The following is an 18748-nucleotide window of genomic DNA, read 5'->3' as shown; positions in this document are numbered from 1 at the left end:
GGAATCGATCCCTCACAGTCTGGAGGTGAGAAGTCCAAGATCAAGGCAGGCACGTGCGAGGCTGACTCCTTCGGAGGCTGTGAGGGAGGATCCATCCACCCCGGACCTCTGTCCTAGCTTCACGTGTTGCCTGCAACCCTCAGCGTCCCTTGACAGGTAGACGCATCCCTTCTGTCACATGGCCATCTTCTCCCTTTGTCTTCACAGGTCTTCCCTCTGGGCAAGTCTGCATCCGAATTTCCCCTTTTCATAAGGACACCAGTCCTATAGGTGGACATGGGCCTATAGGCCCACCCTAATGACCTCATTTTAACTTGATTACCCTGTAAAGACCCTATTTTCAGATAAGGTTACATTTTGAGGTAAACTTACTGGAGGTTAGGACTTCAACATATCTTTGTGGGGGGACACATTCCTCCCCCTTGCCCCCAGTGTGTCCCCTGGGAGGCAGGTGGGCCTCACACACCTATCAGAGATGGCGGGAAGGAGCAAGGACCGCCCCCCCAAGAGGACTGAGGAAGGTGCTAAGGACAGGCCGGCTGTATGCCCTGCTCAATCTGTCCTGCATCCCCCTGCACGGGGGTGGGGCTGGGGGGAGGTGGGCTGTCCTTCCAGCCTCTCTAAAGCCCCATCGCCTGGTGGGAAGGGCTGGCAGTTCCACAGTGTATTCCAGTGTTTGATATGGAGATTCTGGCAGTGAGAATGGATGAGCCTTGGTCAGAGGTTTATGTAAAATGACAGCTTCTGGAGAATGAAGCCCTGGGATTAAAAAAGAAAAGAAAAAAGGAGGAGGACAAAGAGAAGCCTTGGGCTCCCTCCCCCTTCTCCCCTTCCCCTCCTCATGCATTTCCTGGAGGGTTGGGGGCACAGCAGCTCCTAAGGCTGTGGGAACCCCAGAGAGAAACCTGTGCATTTGGGGTTGCTTCCTCTTCACCTCAATTTGTCTCACCTTTGCCCCAACCTGCCCCTTCCTCTCTAATCCCCCTCCCCTCTGAACTGTCCCCACACACACTCCTCATTTACTGTCCTGATCTGTCATTGCCCAGGATAAGGACCCCAGAGAGGTGACAGGCCCCGGTGGGTGACAGACACACACGAAGACATTGTAAACTATGAACAATCATTCTGAAACTTTCTCGTCCTATCATGTTAAGAGGATGGGTACTAGGGTGGAGGGACCAACTCCAGATCCTTCTTGGGAAGCCGACAAAAGCAGAGAAGGATTGCATATAATTGCCCTTTGTTTAAGAGGCAAATGAATATTCCTGCAGAGCTGAAAACTCATTCTTCACACAGATAAGCTTCCAAAAATTGCACTCTATTTGTTGCCAAGTTTGGGACTATTATTTCCTTCCCAAACCCCTCGGATCTTTTTTCGTGGCCTGAAATGCAAATTGCCTTCCTTGGTGGCCCTTTGGGGCTAGAACCTTGGTCTAAAGAAGTCTATCTCATCTGGACCTTGGGGAAAGAGATGGCTCCCCCTAGGAAAGAAAGTTGAAGGTCAGGGATACTGATGAAGGTCATTCTGGCCACCTCTCCCTGTCAGTGAAGCAGGTAATGAGACCTGTCCTCCTGTCTCACCTGGAGGTTCCACCTCCATTCCCTGGTATTCTTTTTCTCAGGGGAAGGGGCAGGGGTACACAGGGACATCCCTGCAGCCCTGGGAGAAACCTTCTCACTGTGACCCATGTCAAGGAAGAGGACTAGCATGGACCCCACCCAAACCTCAGAGAAATCTTCAATGAACCTCTTAAGAGGAGAGGGGCTCAAGACTGGGACTGACTTGCCAGAAATCCCAGGGGGTCCCACTTCCCAGAACACAAAATAAGCCTGTGACAGCTTCTGAAGATACTTCTGGGCCCTGGAAGGAGGGAGCTATCCCTTGTCCAGAAAATTCAGCTGGTGTGTTTTCAGCTCAGGCCTGCTTATACCCACTTCCCCAGCTCGCTGTCCTGGGACACGGATCCAGGACTGAGGATGAAGAGTCCTGTCACAAGAGATGCACCAAGAGGGACCCCTGAGCACCTGCCCTGGGGTCCCAAGTGCTGGCATCCATTGCAACATGTCCACCCAGGGCCAGGTAGCCCCAGGTTGAGGCTTTGTGAGTCAAGGCTGGACTGAGCCCACCTGCACCAGGGGCTGTACTCTGCTTGCAGCTCAGAGTCTTTGTCACAACCGCTTTGCACTTCTGGAATTCCCAGGGGTGGGGGACACCTTCCTATGACCAATCATGGCACCAAAAGGAAGACTCCCAGCCAGGCTCCACCACCCAGAGAGGTAAGGGCACCATGTCCAGACTCATCAGTCCACAAATGTTCACTAAGCACCTACTGTGTGCCAGGTGCAGCCCAAAGTAATAAAGCAGCACAGTTCCTATAAAGATCCCACATCCCACCCCATCGTCCTCCTGAACGGATGTTTCCTGTAGGTTGCTAGGTCAGCTTGGAGCCCCTGACATACAGCCTGAGACAGGGTGTGGGTACAGATTACTTGTTAGGGAGTGATCCCAGGAAGCTGGAGTGAAGGACTGGGGGCCTGAGCCAGGGATGGAAGAACAGCCGTGTGTGTGTGTGTGTGTGTGTGAATTTGTTTATTATTTATTTGTATAGTATCATCAAACTAGTCACCCTGTGGGCAGCTGGGGCTCGATCCATGGGGGATCCTCTGGGGAAACACACAGACTGGCCCCTCTCCCTGGGGAGGCAGGGAAGCTGAGGAGGAATTTCCACCAACCCTGGTGGAGGGCTGCCCCTGTTATCAGCCTGAGCGAGCCCTCTTCCCTCTAGAGAAAGCTCAGGGGCAGAGAAGCACAGGTGCCCAAGACAAGAGCTGCCAGCATGCACAGGAGCTGACCGCCATGGCCACAGCCGCAGACAATGAGGGTGAGCCCAGAGGTCTCCAAGGGACACACACTCCCGCAGGCCAAAACCAAGGCAGTTGTCTATTTCCAGGGAGCATGTGCCCCCACCTCCACCCCCCAGCCTGTCTCTCGAAGGCCAGCTTTTCAAGCATCCCCACCATGAGACTGGTTACTGCAAGAAGTGACCCTTGATAGGTGTTTGTGTCCCCTCCAAATTCATATGTTACATCCTAACCCCCAATGTGTTGGTATTAGGAGGTAAGGCCTCTGGGAGGTGATTAGGTGCTGAGGGATTAGTGTCCTTATAAAAGAGACCCCAGGGAGCTCCCTCGCCCCTTCCCACTTGTGTGGACACAGCAAGAAGGCTCCGGCTACGAACCAGGAATCGGGTCCTCACCAGACACTGAATCTGCCAGTGCCTTGATCTCAGACTCCAACCTCCAGAACTGAGAGAAACACATGAGTGTTGTTATAAGCCACCCAGTCTGTGCTATTCTGTGAGAGCAGCCCTGAAGGACTAAGACAGCAGGTAAATGTACCTGCAGCCTTGGCGTATCCAGACTATTCCTCCACTGACAGCATCACCTTAGGCTTAAATGGCTGCCCAGAGGGAGCCAGACACACCCCACCACCCGCAGCCCTGCCCTAGCAGAGCCCAAACCGCGGCAACAGCCAGATAAGACACGTGACTGCTTGGGGAATGGCAGAGAGAGGAGGGACCCCAGCCCCTCAGTCTAGAATGGATACACACGGGGTACAGGCAGCACACAGCTCCCTTTGGCTGATGCCACCCTCAGGTGACAGAGGCGGGCGGGCAGCTACTCCGGGAGAGGCACGGGTGCAGAGAGACCTGCACGGGAGGACAGTCCACTCCGGGCAGGCCAACGCCACCCAGGAGGTTCCCCCCGCCTCACACCAGGGACAGAGTCACCACCATCCTTCCCACCTGTCCCCGATCCTTCCCCCCTCCCCTTTGCTCTTTTTTCTTTTAACTAAGCTTCTTTTGTTTTTCGAGGATCCCTTCATGTGTGCACACCCGCACATGCGTGTCAAGTTTTTATTCCAATCCTTAAATGAGGCCTTTGCTGAGAATTTACAATTCCCCTGTGGTCTCAATCTTGCAAAGACTGCTTTTTTAACGCTGTTAGGCCTTAATTCTAATAAGCCTCCTCTTTATTACAGAACCAGGTCACATTGCCTTGACACCGCCAGAAAATCTTTCATTGGCAGGGAGGGGTGGGTGAGAAGAGAGAAGGGCAGCGAGAGGAAGGGGCACGGAGACAGGAACTGGAGAGAAGAATCCTCCCTTAATTTGATGGAATTCTAAAATAATCTAATTTCTGGGAACCAGAGTGGCCTGATAGCTTTAGATAACTCTGTGATATGATCATGTCTCCTACCAATGTTAGTTTTCTTTTTGTGTCTTGGTTTTTAAAATGACCAGAGGGAGAAGGGGAAGCAACAGAACCCGATGGCCACGCCGGGCACAAGTTCAGGTCCCAGCCCTGGAGAGAAGGTCATCTGCTCTGGCCCAGCACGTGTTCTCCTGCCAGCCTGCTCTGGTCCTGAGGGCCAGCAGAGGAAATAGAAGAAAGGGACCAGCAGGCTCCAGGACAGAAAGCAAAACATGCTCGGAGAAGAGGCTCACTGGATCAGGATACCTGGGGAATCCGTCAACGACACACTCTCCCTCCTCCCTCCTTCCTCCCTCTTTCTGAGTTTGTTGTTTTAAGGTTTAGGGGGATATGCAGGGAGAGATGTTACTGAGGAAAGTGAAGTGTCAATCTGCATTTTCAGGACAAAAGGACAGCCCCCACACACACACATTCTTTCAATGTTTATTAAACATCTACTGCCAGGGAGGTAAGAGGCTGTTCCCCTTTCCTCTACGCTTGTCACTGGAAGTAGAAGAATCCTAGAGCTAAGGGCTAAGATGTTGCAAGATGCTCCTTAAAACCTGCCGGAGCTTTCTGAAACTGAGGATGTGAGTCAGGAACAAGGCCTTCATTCTAGAAGTTTCTGCCTATAAAGCTGTGGGGCAGTGCCCTGCAGAAGCACTCAGACTGTGGGAAAGACGCAGAAGGAACTAGACCATTGTCTCCAGATCTTGAGACATTCTCTGGAAGCATCTTTTCCTCACCATCATTCAGCCCCCTCCAAGCCCTGTTTTTCTTCTCTCCCCAAAAGTCAACTTGAGAGCCTCCATCCCAGTTGGGTATATAAATCAGGCTCCACAACCCTGGACAAGCACAGACACAGTCAGACCACCCCAGGCCTGCAGCCACCCAGCCTCTGAGCACAGAGAAGATGCGCCCTGTAGAGCCAGCAAGCCTCCCCGCCCCTAGTCCCTGGTCCTATCCTGAGTCTGTGTGACTTCAGTGTTCTGGGAGGACAGTGTCAGCTCAGCCAATTGTTCAGTATAAAAATTTAAATCAAGGTCTAATGTAAGGGACCTTAGAAATCAAAGGTCATTTTTTAAACTTTGGTGCCAAAGAGCACTGGTGCACAGATTGAGGTGCTGTTGTGGGGGAGAGGAGAGTCGTGCATCTTCCACTGAAGAGGGGAGACGTTCCTCGTGTCACAGGGCACAGACACACACGCCCCTAGAGCAGGCCCATCCACCCGCACTGGGACCCATGCCCCTAACTGAGCCCCCAGCCACTCACCCAGCAAGTGTGTCTTGAGCACCTACTGTGTGCCCTGAGAATATAAGAGGAAGACAAGACAATATATGTGTATGTTTCCATACTAAAGTACACAGATTGTTCTGCCGACTTCCCTTTCCAATTATACTGTATTGTGGATTTCCTTCCACATCATCTAAAACAGCTGCATAAAACCCACTATTTGAATAAACCATTTTTTCTAACCGTTTTTTAAACAATCCCCCACTACAGGGGTCTGTCAGCAGCGGGAGACCTTTGAGAGGTGGGGAGAGGGCAGGCACTGGTAAGGATGGCCTGGCACTTTCCTCTGTGCTGGTGGCCAAGTCACGAGGGGTTCGAGTGCGTGTGTTCCAACAACTCTCCTGGAAGGACAGCAAGGTGGCAGCCCTTGGCCCACTGACAGCAGATTCTTGGATTCTGCAAAATATAATTGTGAAGGCCAATCTGCCAGCGGAGAAATATGCAGTGCATCCACAAGCTAAATATAAATAATATTGATTAGTCTGCCATCTTGAATTATCCATTTCACTTCTGTTTTCCATTAGCATCAATAATCACAAGCTGACTCCCCAGTAGATGGGCCACATTGCACTCCACAGGATGCAGCCAGCCCAGAGTCACGCATCTAAGGAGTCTCAGGCTCTCTTCCAGAACAGTCTGGCATCTTCTAGAAGAGTCCAGCACCTTCCTAGGAACGTTCCTTCCCTTTCATCTATTCCTCACTCCAAGCCCAGTAAACAGTGGGGCTCAAAGACACATCTGAGTCACACACACCCGCCCCCCACTTTTGGAGGCATTCTGCTCTCTTTGGCAGCTGACCTTGGTTCTGGGAAAACAGTGGCACACAGTCCAAGGTTCACTGAAGGGAAGGAAGCTAGCATGGCTGGATGCACAGCCCGACCATGCTCACAGGGCACCACCTCACTGCTGCCAACCCCAGGGGCAGAAGCTGGGCCCACTTCTTCTCTGAGCCAGAAACCACATGGCTTTCCTACGGACCAGCGGGTTCCTCGTCCCTCTGGCAGCACCCCCGCTCCAGGCCCCTGGACACAGAGTGTGCCCATAACACACCTGGGAGGAAGCCCAGGCCTCCTGCAAACCCTCCCACCACCAGGACTCAGCAGGGGTTCAAGCGACAGAAAGGACCAAGGCACGGAAACCCACCAGGCCCCTCACAGCCGGCCCAGCCAGGATGGAGGGCTAACAAGACACAAGGCCCACGTCCACCCCACCCCAGCCAGCTGTCAGAACCCCCACAAACAGTGACTGAAAACATACAGTGAGTACAGGAGCAGCCTACACGCGCTGGGGGAAAACAGGGTCCCTGCTTTCAAAGCCTTTACACTCTGATACAGGAGACGGGTGTGCAAACACCTAGAAGGATCTATCTATCAGTTTTCATTCTTCCTTAGGAGTGCTAATTACCGCTCCCAGAAAGTGCTGCGAAAGACAGGGTGCTGTCAGGCCTGGAAGAAGCCATGAGGAGGGGCCTCCGAGGACAGCTTCTCATGTCCTTTGTGTGAGGTGTGCAAGTAAGTTCCAAATGCCCACCCGCCTTAGATCCGGCCACAGGTGCAGCTCTGCCCCAGGTTTGTGGAAGGATCTAGGACCTCCCCATTTGTCTTCACCATCTACCCATACCCACTGGCCAACTACTCCCAAGATTCTCTAGGAGAAATGCAGGTCACCCCCAGCCTCAGCATCCCACTGCCCACTCCACATACAGGAGGACGTCATGAGGAGACACCAGGGCTCCTGGTTCCTCAAGAAAACACCTGCCCTTAAACCAGGGGTTCATGAATTGGCCAAAAACACAATGCCAGAGTCTGAGATCACACCCCATCCATGGAATAGTGAGACTGGCATGAAGTTGGGGAGTTGGCTCCAGTTGGGGAATGAGCGAGGACCAGCTGTGGGAGAAGGGGAGAGATAGGCCTCCTATGGAGGTGCAGCGGGTTTTCTGCTCTCGGCGGGGCTCAAAGGAAGGAAACCAGAGCTCTGGCCAAAAATGGGGGCCCTCTGGGGTCCCCACTGTCCATCCTTGGCCACATGGTCCAGCACTAAGGCCTTCACCTGTCACTACTGTCCCCAAAAACTGGAATTTACTGCCCAGAGTCAGTCCCTGCCTCCACCGTCACTTGCTGAGTGCCCCCACATGGCCCAAGTTGGCTCCTGCCTTTCTGGGGAAAGAGAACAGCTTCACCCTGCAATAAGCAGGGAGCAGACACCCCACAAGTCACTGAGGCCTCAAGGCCCCCAACACAAAAATAGCCAGACACCCATGCGAGAAAAGTAGCCGGACCCCACGGCAGGTGGTGACAAGGCAGTTGGTGGCCCGCAGCCTGGTCTCTTCACTTTTTAGCTGATGTTTTAGCAACAAAGGCAGAGCTTGGACCACGGGTACCCTGGGGGCTCCCTTCGGAGCCCAGCAGATAGGAGAATGCGCCTCTACCTGTTCCGAGGGCTCCGCTCTCTGACTAGAAAGAAGTCTGGCCAGGAGGAATCTCGGTCTGGCTTCTTTCTCCCCCAAGGCCCCCCGCAGAAACTCATATCCCATAGCATGGCCTGGGCACATGCTCTGCAGCCGACAGGTGTAGGGGCTCCGCAGGTTGTGCTGTCCTTACACGTATAGCCAGGTACAGGTAAGTGCTCCTTGAAGCAGCCAGGGAATAAGGCATGTGCGCGCGTGCACACACACACACACACACACACACACACACACACACACACACACACCCCTCACTGTTAAGGACCTGGAATGATGTCTTCTCTGTTCTCCCGGCTATAATTATTTTAGCGTGGGAGACAAATTCTGTCTCCAGTATCTCAGAAGTGCTACATTAGAATATTATATTCTATGGTCCTGCAAAATCTCTACAGTAGCTCTTTCCCGCCATGCCGGAGCACAGACAGGCTCCTCAGATGGGTGGACACACCGTGGAGGCCCTGCACCAAGGGTTTAATGCCTGCTCCGAGCCACTACACTTACAGCAAAAGAGCCAGGAACCACGCATGCGGGTACTCCATGGCAACTTCAGGGAAGTTTAAAAAAAATAAGTTTGTGAGTTGCTGGTTGTTATTTGGTGCTTGGGTTCTTTCCTTCTTTTTTAAGATAACAAGGTCCCTGAATAACACTTTTATGAGTTTTTCAGGTACAGCATCCAAAGTAGCGGCTGCCTCCAGACTTCTAATTACCTTCAAATGGGGCGGCGCATCTCGTCCAAGCACCACTGTCACATATCCAGGTTCTTGTCCTTGGGTGGCTGTTCTGCGTGGGGGTGACCTTGAGTCAGTGCACCTCCACACGTGTCTCCATGGCCTCCCCCTCTTCAGGAGTCCTGAGACTGTCAATCCATACCCCTGGGGATCACAACCAAGTCCCACGACACCATTCACACATCTCCCAATTTTAGGGAGAGGGTCAGGTGACTCCCCTACAAGAACCTAATCTCTACATGCAGAGCTGTGCACACACTCACACACATGCATGCACAAAGAGCCACCATGAGTCGTGTAAACTACATTTCCCCCAACAAAACAACATCCCACCTAAACTCGGAATTGCCCAGGATGGCCTCCACGGAGGCAAATGGGAGCCCGCACCCCTGACACTGACCCTTTTCCGTGAAGGCAGCAGGAACAGGCTCTCAATGCTGAGGGACATGCTCACGTGTTGACGGGGCACACACGCCACACACATAGCCATTGGTTCAGTGGCCCTGGCTGTGCCAGCCAGTTAAGTCACCATGGCAGGAAGCACACTCCTCCAGGCCCGATGCCCCGATTGTCTGCAAAGCACCTCCGGGCAGAACAATGGTGGGGCCCCGCCTACCCTGCTGCCCACTGTGCCAACGCATCTATTAGGGTCGGAGTCAGGAGTGTCGAGGAGCGCTTGAGGGCCACGCACTGTTCCATGTCACAGCTGTGGCGCCAAAGGGCTGGGCAGATGGCTGTGAAAAAAGGAATATTTTTTTTTTAAAGCAGAAAAATCCTAAATGGCCCTTTCAGCCTTTCAGCGCACATAATTGTAGTATCCGAGTTAATGAAAGGCCTGGCGTTCTGGCTGGCTGAATACCCCTAACGCCGCAGCCCGCAGCTCACGTGGAGTGGCTCCACTGCCACCAGGGAAAGCAGACCACAGTGGGGAGGTGGGAGGGGATGGGGAAGGAGGTGGGGAAACGCAGGAAATAAAGAGCGTTTCCAAGAATGACAAGGCTCCCACACGGGATCACATCATCAATTAGCCAGTAGGAGGGCTGGGGAGTGCTTGGCATCTCATTTCCACAAAGACAAAGTTTCCTTGAGGAAACTGCCAGAGTCTCCAAGGCACTGAAGTCAGACACAGAACAAATGAAGAGGGACGATGGTCGCTCAGACACCCGCCCCAGGCAGCCTGGCAGAGGGTTGTGTGGGTTTAGAGACACAAGTGGAGCCTGCGCGTGTCCAGGAGATGAGCACACACAACACACATGTGCATGCACACATACATCATGCACACGCATGCCTACATGCACACGTGTGCACACACGCATACATATCCATGTGCACGCACACTCTATTAGCAGGTTAGGGTCCACCATTCTGACCCACAAACATTCCAGTTTGTGGCTCTCTCGCCTGCCAGGTACTAAGGAGATAACACACAGATGTGTTATTCAGAACTTCTGCAGAAGACCCTGCAGCACATCCCCCATCTGTGAGGAGACCCTGGGGTCTTCAGCCCTGGCCTCGGATGGAGCTCAGAGTATGTCAGATCCTTCAACAGTCCATTCTGGAGCCTTCAAACCCACACCCAAGGGGCTCCCGCCCTAAAGGCCCCAGGAAGCAGCCTAGCTCGGCCATCTAAGTGGAAGTGACTGATTTATTCTGACCGTCCTGCCTCTTAACGACATGCTCTCCTCCAGCCATGCAAGGCTTTAATTGTCCATCCAGCAGGGCAGGGAGGAACCGTAAATCTTTCCTCCCAGCTGCTCAGAGCTCAGCACTGCTTGACCTGCCGTTGCCAGCCCCTCGCTTGCATCCCCCTGGAGCAGTCTGCTGGCTTTGAAGGTGGAAGAGGGGAGTGGGAAAGCGGGAGCAGAAGCAGGAGAAAGAGGCTGGTGGGCTCAGGGAGGGGGATAGAGGGATGGTGCATGGCCATGTGCTCAGTCTGCTCCTAACCCGGGGCACTGCAGAGGAGTCCTCACTGCAGCTTAAAGGGGAGGCGGCGGGAAGGTAGTGTGCACAGGGTGCCCTGGGCTACACCCTCCCGGGCCAGTGTCTACACACCTGCCTCACTGGGCCCAGCTCTCAAGCAGCCTGACTCATATGAAGTGGGCCAGACCCCGGGGGAGTCTCAGCATTCCCTTGCTTTGCTGAAAAACAGCACAGCCCTGAAAGGAACCCACTGGGGAGGAAATACTATCCTCCATCCAACCCTCACTGTGTGTGACTGGTCCCGGCTGGGGGCACAGGGACCTCTCTGTAAGAGATGGTGGGGGGTAGGCCACAGGCACATAGAAAGTCAGCCTCAGGCTCCAAAGCAGGCCTCCTTTCCCCTCCAAAAGACTTAATATTTTCTGTAATTTTAGTCTATATTAATGCATTTCAAAGTGGTGAACATTATAGTTATGATTACCTAAAGACTTCCTTTATAGCCCTCATTTTCTAGCGTTCATTACTTTCTGAAAAATTATCCTTGGGGGCGGAAGTTTTCCAAGTCTGGTCTTGTGAGTTTTCTTCTTAGGATCTAAGCAAAACATACTATTGTGTCCATGACGGGAAGGGGGGCAGATGGCTTAGCTCTCCCTAAGTCAGTCTCCGTTGTGACTTCTGACAAGGAAAGAATAACGTCCTTGTGGGGAGGGGCAGGACTGCGAGCTGCACTTTAACATGTCAGCACTGATATCTATGACCTGGTTTTGGTTTTGCCCATCTGTTCTGTCCAGACAGTGCAACTTCTGAAATGGGATTTCCATCTACATGGGGGAAAGCACCCATGCACCATTCATTTTACAAGCTTAAGTACAGACAAGTCAGGACTGCAAGTGCTAATCACTGCAATACTGTCAATGCATGGATACAGCTGGACACTTATTTTCCAACACAAAGGCAACCTTGGAGAGAGAGCCCAGTCATGGCCAAGGGGTGCTGGAAGGGTCAAAAGAATGCAGATTCTGTGTGCATTCTTCTCAACTGTCCTAGGAGAGATCTATGAGAAAAAAAAAAGGACATGCTGGTAAGCTGCCTTTTGTCCTGTTGTAAAATTGTCCCAGACACCAATCTCAGGGCTTTCGAGGTTAGGATAAGGGCAGTGGGGTCCCCCATCAAACAAAGGTTATCCTCTGGCTTCTGTATCCCTCCCTTTGGTCGTCAGTTAAAGGTTCACAGCTGACAACATATCAAAAAGACTTCTGGTATGATAATACTCAATACAGCGTTGGCTGTCTAGGAGTGTTGATTATAATATTACACCACTGAAAACAATAATTCTCATCTTAAATTCCTCCAGCACTTCTCTTTTCTGCGAACATTTCAAAATAGTTGACTAATGTACTCATAGACAGCACCCCTAAGAGGTAGGCAGCAGGCACTATCAGTCCCATTACAAGCAGCCTGGGGGACACAGCGGAGAAGTCGGTGAATCACGGCCCCCACCCCAGGTCTGTGAGAAGCCTGGGTAAGAAGGCCCTTGGGCCCTAGTTCCACTTCGCCTGTCCCTGCAGCGGGGGCCCCAGCTGTGCCTAATGGCATCACAGTGGTCCCTTCAATGACGGAGAGTCAATATTCCAGAAAGGCATGCACACTTTATGTTTATTTCTAATGGGTTTTGCAAAACTGGGTTTCGGTTTGTCACACATTGAGCCCTGAGAACCAAAAACATCTCCCTGCTGAAGGCAGGGGTGGGATAGAACCACTGAGTCTGAAAGTGCCACGGTGGCGATCTACAGGTTCAGAGGAGTCTGGGAGGAGAGGGGACGTCACGATTCTTCTCTTCCTCCTCCTCATGGAAAATCCAGCTGGCACTGACCTAGGGCCCCGACCTCTTAGAATCCAAAGCCACTCCTGCAAAAGCAAAGTGCCCAGCACTCCCCCCTCCTTCTGTGTCCTTTGACATTCTGCCAGGAGTGGAGGCATGGGGAGGGCGTGATGGCGCATCAATGGGGCACACCACGAGCAGGCAGAAGCCCCTCCACTCTCCAGATGTCCTGGACAAGGCGACCCCTGGGTCCACAGCCCCACAGACAGGACCTCACTCACATCTTTCTGCCTGGCCGTGGTGTTCCTGAGAACATGAGCTTCCAGGTTCCTCCTGGGGGCCCTCCTAGGCCCCCGAGCAAGTAAGGACCTCCTCACCTATACAGAAATGCTGAGACTTGTTTCCATCTTGGCACCTGCGACTCTATCTGGAACCATTTTAAAACAGCATCATCTCCTTGTGGCCACAGGAAACAGTGCAGAATCCATTTCCTTAACTCTGACGAGATGCTCATTCCTCCACCAGGCAGATGACACCGAGGAAGGTTCATGCTCACCACCAGTTGCTGTGCGCCTACTATGTGCCAGCTCCTTTACATGTGTGTATCGCCCTCTTCGCAGCTGAGTAAACGAGAGTTCAAGAGCTTGCCCGCAGGCCACAGGGTTGGGAAATCTGTGTGCCCTCCCCCACTGCATGCTGCAGTCAGCCCCACCACTCAGGAAGTCAGAGCCTGGCCTCACACCTCACGTCCCCTGCACACAGACTCCCTCTGTATCTCAGGCATGTGCCAGAACTGCTCCCTGCTCCCCTAATGGGCTTGGGGTCTCGAGTAAGGTAATCAGCTCACAGCTTTGTCCAGAAGTTACATTCCATTTAAATGTGCATCTAAATGTGTGTGTCCCAGGGGTGAAGGCTGGTTCTTACAAGAATCAGCTGACAGGAGGAACGGCCACGATGTACAATCTCAGGGAAGCCAGCACCCGTTAACAAGGAAACTAACTGAGTGAAGATTCACACTAGACCTCCACGGAGAAGAGAGGATGGGAGGGCAAGTCAGGAAAGGGTGGGGCCCAACAGGAAACTGTGTGCAGACCCAGCCTGAAGCATCATTCTGATTTTCCTTTTTCTTCTAAGATCTCAAGGTGATGGGAAACATAGGGAAACCACGGTGTGTGCGGTGATTTCACTGAAGTAGTAAAAATTCATCTTAACACCTCTTGATGAAAACAGAAGGTTAAAAAGCCCTGCTTGCTATTGCCAAAAGAAAGAGGTGTGGGCGTGGGGGAGAAGTCACCAGCAGGAGATTTGATTTCAGGGGGCCCAGAGGCTCTTATGTACAGACCCTGGAGCATTGCCCTGCACCCAATCCTTAAAAGTTCCAGAAAAATTAGGAACTATTTTCTTTTTAATCCTGTAGAGAAACCTCTCATTTAGATTCAGGAAGGATTTGAACTGTCAAAGTTTAGTGAGAAATTATTCCTAAATGTGCCTAGGTGTTTGTGCCTCTAAATCTTTCTCCAAGTTATACCCACCTTTTTAATACAAGTAAACTTTATGTTCTTTGGCTTCAAAGGAGCTTCCCATTTTTACATAAAAAGTCTTCATTGCTGAGAACAATGTGCTTCTCTGTGTTCTCATTATCCTTGCCTAAAAGAAAACCACCCTGAGATGTGACGCCCAGCCTGGTGCCCAAAGACGCAAATTTCAAGGGTGCAGGGGAAGTACCCAGACTCTGGAAGGCCACCTTTCCTGCCATCACCATCCCTCAGTTTCATTTGGTGTCACAGACAAGGAGAACTGATGAGCAGAGCTGCAACGTTCTACCTATTCCCAGATAGAGCTCTGAATGGTCCCTAGGTTTCTGCAGTGCATGCCAGCGCAGCTGTAATGGCAGCCCTGTGACAGAGGATCTTTTTGGTGGGCTTGGGTTACTTTTTTGCTTGTTTGATTTGGCGGAGGGAGATATTTTTTTTTGACATAAGACAAGATGCCTGGGAGAAATAGAGGCACATGGGAGTCTCTTCTCTTCCATACAAAAAACACGTGTTACAATTTCACCTGGCCCTCCAAAAGGAACTTGATGAAACTGTGCAGGGTCCGGCTGGTAGCAAGTGTCTGTCCCCAGGCAGTTTCCTCACCCGCAAGTAGGACTGTTTTCTTGAAGGGCCAAAAGAGACATACATGACCACCTGCCTCTCATCCTGGTTTCCAGCCACAGCCCAGGGCTATGAGAGACCAGAAGGGTTGGCCCACTTCCCTGAGCATCAGCTGAGACCTGGCACACAGAGTTGATGACCAAGAGTAGGTCTGAGAGGGAGCTGGCATGGCTAGATACAGGGCAGTTCTTCACGCATGCCTCTGCTCTTCTAGAATCTTGGGAGGAATCTCTCGGGACAGCCATTAACCAAAGCAATCCGTGGTAAAATTCTGCTCAAAATATGTATACTCTCCCTCCTTCTTTTTTCTGCTGGAAATTCACTCTGACTTTAAACAAATTAAGCCTTCCAAAAAACTTGCAACTAGGACTGCTTTGTTCTAGGTCCTCAGAGGAAACCACAGACTCTGAAGACCCCACCCCATCCAACACAAACTGATGCCAACGAGTTACAACCCACTTCCCGGGTGGAATTAGTAGGACCCAGCCCAGAGCTACACAGAATAGGTAGAGACTAGATCCAGAGGAGAGGTCCCTGTCACACAGTGAGGGTATCTTTAGGCCCCAGAATTTAAAATGAAATTGGCAGTCCTTTCCCAGGCCCCGAGGGCCCTGCTGGCTGGCCAATGCTCACGTGGCTCCCCTGGCTCCTGAGCCAGAGCGTTCAGTTCTGCTTCACCTGGACTCTGGCAACACTTTCCAAAATGCAATTCATATACTGTGAGCTTTCCCCAAGCTACTAAAGGAAACACTTTCAAATGAAGTAACAGATTTTTATGCTCTTTATTATCTCAAGTCACCTTCTAAGGCATGTTTTGGTGTCAGCTCATGTGTTGGAGAAACTGCGACAGCAAACTAATTTACTAAGTGCATTGCACTTAAAAACATGCATTTTATAAATCAAACCAGTCTGCCACAAGGTATTTCTTTAAGCAAGGATACTCATTTTTCTGTCTGTAATCCTCCACAAAAAAAAAAGACCTCATTGTGTACTCAATTACTACCCATCCAACTAGTAGATGAGAGCTGTCCTCAACTCTCATATGTAATTCAAAGAGAAAGTCACATACCAAGTGTCCATACCACTCAGAAAGTATAGGGAGAAAAAAAGACATGAAAGGGGAGGAGAGAGACACACACACAGACAGACAGTGAGAGAGAGAGAGAGAGAGAGAGAGAGAGATGGAACCAGAATGTTATAAATAAAAAGGAGACAGTGATGGCTCGGAGAGAAAACCTACTTCAGAGAGGCAGCAAAAAATAAGATGTTTAGGCTGTCTGAATGTTTCACGAACCTGTGAAAATAAGTGCTGCTTTATAAAAGAATGTGGGGAGATATTGCAGCTAATCAAAAAGATGCAGGTGCAAATGGGATGTGTTTATAAAGCCAGTATCTCGTGCAGAAGAAAGGCCTGCTGCAGGTGGGGATTTAGGGAAAGACAGGTGCCCACGGAGGAGCATAGCATCTCTGCTCAAGGGAGGAAGTTTCAGGATGGTTTTTCCCCTTCACTTGTTTAAAAACAAAAAATTCCTCACCAAATGTCAGCTGCGAGTCAGGTTCCATTTGTCTTTATAACAAACTATCAAGCAGGAGTGTGGAAATAAACACAGAGAGACAACCAACCAAAAACTGCAGGCACACGGATGGGCTGGAGGAGGTAAACCCCACACTACAACCGCTGAAAAATAACATTTCAATTTCATGTTCACTGTTGCTCCATGCTCACTGAGATGTTTCCCCCTGCGTGACTCCTCCAGGCCCCTTATACTGCCCCCCACAAACACACCACCATTCTGACACTTCTGGGTGGGATAGCAGCTCCCTTCACTTGTACATTCCTTCACTCCTAATTCCACAAGCATGCATCAAATAACACTGCGTGTACAGGAGGAGGTGGGGATAAATCAACCAGCATCGCTGCCCTTAGGAGCAAGGTGCCTCCAACTTCTACACATCACAGAACGAAGGGGTCTCGGACCATGGTTGAATGGGGGTGGGGGGATACTGTAAAGAAGACTGTAGGGTAGAGGCAGCACCCAAGCTGGACCAGGCTGGCAAGGATCCAGAACCAGGGATGGCATTTTCTATGGCCAATACCAGGCCTAGTTCATTCCCCAATACTAAAGAACTCCATAATTTCTCTCCATTTCTCTGATGCTATTTCTTTGAGCCATTGGTAATGCTCAAAGTTTAGTAAGTGGCAGGAACATAACATAAGGTCCACTCTGGAATAGTACCCAGGAGTCCTCCCACCTGCCTCCTTCTTAAATCTGCCTCTTTGCTGGCCTCGGGCTAACCCTTCCCCCCAGCAGGGTGAGGTGAGCCACAGCAGCGCCCCCAGCGGCCCCAGGACAATGTCAAAGGCGAGAGTGGGCCAGGGCAGGCTGCGCGCCCTGGCCCTGTCTTTGGTGCTGCCGCCAGCTGCACCCCCTGTGGCAGGGGGCCTACCAGGACGCAGCCTTCCCTCCAGCCCAGCCTCTGGTCCCTGCGGAAGGGCCATGAATACACCCGGATCAGCTGCAACTCCTATCCCAGGGCACTGGACCAGAGGCATTTGCAGTGAAGGCCCAGCATAGTCAGAGCCTGGCCTGCAGGGACTTTCCTGGACTCCAGCTTCTCCAGGTGACCTGAGGCTACCCGAGGCCCAAGTGTGGACACAGGTCTCTCTAAAGCTCAGGTCCCTGGAGGGGGGAATCAGAGCAATCATTCAAGTCCTCTTTTAATGGAGGAGGGAATTGCTCTTGGAAATAGGCAACTTGTGCCAGAAAACCCCAGCAGCTCCAAGACAAACAGCCCACATGCCCCTGGCAAACCCTCCCCTTCGCTGGCAGCTGTCTCACCAGGCCCAGTGTACCACCACTCAGCTCTGCCTCTGCTCCCTAACCCCTCAGAGTTTCCCACCTCACTCTCCAGTTTTCTCCTCACTCTCTGCTCTACCCTCTCAGAAGCTCCCAGTTGGGAAATGAGGGGTTAAACGTTGCTTTCAGGAGTGTGCCAGCGACCCCCGAGCCCCATGCCCATTCAGGGAGGCCTCCAATCTCGGGGGAGGGTCAAGGCCTCCATCCTCAGCGCAGAGGGGAGCTCTGAGCCCGAAAGTGGAGGCAGGGACCGAGGGGGCCCGCCAGGCTGGCTCTCAGAAGGCGCCCGGCCGCCCCCTTCTGCCGCCCCCCAAAACCCCCCGGTGCCAGCGCTCTTGCGGTCTGAGGGAGGCCCACACCTGCCCGCATGCCGCTTTCATCAGGCGGCGCTTTCACTGCAACTTTTCTCCCTCTCTCCCTTCACAATTTTCGCTCACCTGGAGGGTCTGGTTTTAATTGGTGTAATATCCCCGTTAACAACGCAGCCTAATTAAGACATCCGCCCAATTCCGCGATGCACACTTAATGAACAGGTTCTGTCGCAGTGTTTATACTTTTATTATTTGCAGACCAGTAAAACCAAAGCCGGTTTCTGCCTTAAAGACCTCATACGGGCGACCCCACTCTATTAGCTTCGTACCTGCTCGGTGCTAAGTGCCCTGGGCTTCCTGGTGTGCGCCCAGGGCGTCCCAGCGCCGAGCGGGTGTTTCAGCAGGAAATTAGCCGCCGGGCGCGCCGGAAAAGCGACTTCACCTCCAGCTGGGGTGGAGGGCTGGGTCCCTCCGTCCCTGTCCTTTTCTTCCACCGCGGGATGTCTCATGCGTCAGCATGAGCAGAACCGCGGGTGTTCTTTTTAAAGTGACCATTAAAAAATAAATCTAGTCCCTCCCCAAAGCTGGAGAGCTTCGCCAGGAAGGAGTTTCTCCTCATCCCCCTGGACCCCGTGCCGCTGGCGGGGCTGCAGTCCTGGACTCCAAGGAACATCCCTCCTGCCCCACGTAAGACCCCGCATCCTGGCGCCGCTCTGGAATGGGATGGGGTCCCCTTGTCCCTCCACGCCCGGGGCCGCATCCTCGTCCCCGCGCGTACTGTAAGAGGGCCCCCTGCGGGGATGCGGGGCACTGCGGGGATGCACGCCTGGGGAGGCTCCGCACCGAGGGAGGCTGCGACCTACGGCCTCGTGTCACCCCTAGGTTCCTCGAGAGACAGCCCTCCCGAGGGGGCGACCCCCGGACGCCCCCCGGCGAGTC

General features: G+C 52.4%; 1 protein-coding gene across 7 annotated transcripts in view; it reads right to left on the bottom strand.

Annotated features, from left to right (window-relative positions):
• Positions 1–18748, bottom strand: part of RBFOX3 (RNA binding fox-1 homolog 3) — a 448026-nt gene that overhangs the window by 428025 nt on the left and 1253 nt on the right. The window lies entirely within an intron of this gene.

This window comes from Pseudorca crassidens, chromosome 19 (genome assembly GCF_039906515.1).
Source record: "Pseudorca crassidens isolate mPseCra1 chromosome 19, mPseCra1.hap1, whole genome shotgun sequence".
In the NCBI taxonomy this organism is placed as follows: Eukaryota; Metazoa; Chordata; class Mammalia; order Artiodactyla; family Delphinidae; genus Pseudorca; species Pseudorca crassidens.
Note: the sequence above shows the minus strand (reverse complement) of the source record. Positions and strands in the feature narration are given on the sequence as shown.